This window comes from Arachis stenosperma, chromosome 5, assembly GCF_014773155.1.
Source record: "Arachis stenosperma cultivar V10309 chromosome 5, arast.V10309.gnm1.PFL2, whole genome shotgun sequence".
NCBI classification, from domain to species: Eukaryota; Viridiplantae; Streptophyta; class Magnoliopsida; order Fabales; family Fabaceae; genus Arachis; species Arachis stenosperma.
In genome coordinates this window covers 41,446,007-41,449,007 of record NC_080381.1, presented here as the reverse complement: position 1 = coordinate 41,449,007, position 3,001 = coordinate 41,446,007, and positions in this window count along the sequence as shown.

Below are 3,001 nucleotides of genomic sequence, written 5' to 3'. Positions count from 1 at the left end.
GAAAACTTTGCTTAATTTTCTGTTTTTTATTCTTTGGTTTTGGATGGCTTTGGATGCTGAGAAGTTTTTGAATTCGGAGATTTTGTTGAATACTTGATTAGCATTGAGAATATAAATGCAATAGAACAAGATTTGGCTTAAGAGGCTTTCACACACACACACATTGCAGACTTTGTATTTGGAATTGTGATTAGTTTTTAGTTCAAAATAATATGATTAATGTGTATTGATTCTCAATAATTACGTTTTCAATTTTAAGTTTTTGAATTTATTTTTTTGTTTCTTATATCACAAGAATTCTTCTCTTGTAGTGTTTATCTTGATTGTCAAGTAATTGAGTTTGATTAAAGTTTAGAAGTTAATAAAATTTTTTTATTATGAATTTTTAACGATAAAATATGAATAAATTAATATGTGAAATGTAAATTTTTAAATTTTATTAGTTAAGAAAATATTAAATTTGAATATTTGAAATCATATATTAAACTTTTAATAATTTTATTGTATATTTAATTAAATCAGTTCAGCAACAGTTCGATTTCGGTTAAACTATTAAACTGTTAAACCAGTCATTTGATCGATTTAATGACCAGTTCGGTTCTCGCAACCTTATAAACATTTCATCATTAACAATTTATAGCAACAAACCAATTTGATGGTTAAATCGATTATGCAAAAATATCATTGATGTTGCTGCAAAAGATACTAGACAACAACGTTGTTACTAGTTTGTTTAAATAAGTTTTTTTTTTCACAGTATTCTTCAATCTGATAAGTTAATGGCTAATTCGCCGTGGTACTGAATTTTATTTAAGGGTTTGCCGCTTGTTAATAGGCAGTTGCATGCGTAAGGCGGGATTCGAATTCCTAACACTTATTTAAGCGGATTAGCTAGTGAGTTAATTATTAGACCAACCCAACTTGGTTAAGTGTTAAGAATTTAAATTATGTCTTGTACACATAGAAATCTAATTATTAGCTAAACAGTAAATTTTTAAATTAAACTCAGTCACAACAAATTAATCCTTGATTTATCGAATTAAAAAATCTACCAAAAACCAAAAGCAAAGAAGAATAACAACGCTGTAAGTATAATTAATTACAGTTGTGGTCACAATTTAAAATCATAGAATTTCAAACAATAAAAATTACTATTGTAATGACCGCAATTAGAGCTACTCAACCAATGAATTATAACTCAAATAAAATAGTCTCTTCATACTTACTTAAAAATCGTAAATTCAAATCTCACTTCTAATTAAAAAAAATAAATAAATAAAGCTACACCAATTGTTGTGTAACTTAAAGAAATTAAATTCCGTCGAAAACACAATATTTACGCGATCAATTTATAGCCACATTATGGAACTACATAATCTGTATCAACCACGTCAAAATTTAATGTCTGTTGTCTCTTATTCTTAAGGTCTTATCACTTCTCTCTGTAGTAGTGTCTTTCATCATGCATATTGAGCTGGATATATAGTGGGTAGATTCAATTTCATTTTTTTAAGTTTTGTATAAGGATAAAATTTGAAACCTAATGCAATCCGCAATATTCGCAACTTCAATCGCAATCAGAAACTTAATTGAATGCTTCGCCAAGTACGAAATAAAAAACAAAAAGATAAAAAAAAGTCTCATCCGTTGTGCTTGTACCCAAATTTAAATCCAGCAGGCAGCTACCAACCTGCTCTTGAATTAAATGCGCACAACACACTTGATACAAACCATTGGCTAAATAGTTATGATCGATATTATATATGTCTGGAAAGTATCTCATTATGTGCATGCATGTATATATATTGTGTATGTATCTGTACCATAGCCACAGAAAGGACCATAAAGAATTTGTAAGAAAAAATATATGAAGTCGTGGCCATTTTAATTTTGATGCATCGTTAGTAAAATTATTTTATACATGTATCTAATCATATAATATTATATTAATAAAAATAATTATTTTTTATATTAACCATTTAAATAGTCATCTAATAAAATAATTATAATTATATAATTGTATAAATTAAAATTACTACAAGAAAAACACCCATTCAGATACACTTAAAAAGTGTAGCCAAAAGTGAAAAAAAATGATGCCTTAGACTACGACTACGCTTTTTGGGCTACGGCTACGCTTTTTGGAGTGATTCATATTTGGCCGTTGCCTATTCTCAAAGGCTACGCTTTTCTGCACCAAGGACTACGCTTTTTTTGAGAATAGGCTACGCTTTTCAATTGATGCTATCCAATACCAAAGGCTACGCTTTTCAACTTTCATTTTTCTAGAATAGGCTACGCTTTTTAACACTACTGCATCACTTGTAAAGCGTAGCCATATTGTATACCATAGCTACTTTTTATAAGCGAAGCCTTAGGTCCCTCTTTTTTTTTGTATACTATAGCTACTCTATATAGGTGTAGCCTTAGGTCCCTCATTGTTTTTTTTATTTTCTATATATATATATAATTCTAATAATTTTTTGTACAACATAATATTTAATAATATGATTATATATATAATTATGTATTTTTAATTAAATAAATTAAATATTATAAAATAAAAATAAATACACAATTATATTAAACTAAAAAATATTCTAGCAAAAGACAGCAAATACATTCTAAAGATTCACAAGCACTGTAATGTTACAATATATTAGTACATAAAACAATGGATCCAACTATCCAATTGAACAATCATTCAACAATAGAGTAAAAAAAAATGAAACATGTCTAAACTACTACTTTCCATGTATCAATGAATATAAAGAGGATTACAAATTATTGTTGTATTTTGATATACTGGATTCGCACAATGCTTGCTCCTCTATTTCAGGATATCTCGAATCTTTCTTGGCGGTACTTTTATTTGATGCTGCTGCAGCCATCTGTCAAAAGAATCACTAGTTGAGTTCTACAACAACAATATCAGAAAAGTTAGTTTAGTTCATACCTCTTCAGATCGCGCTATCATGCTTGGAGGACTAATAGCTAAATA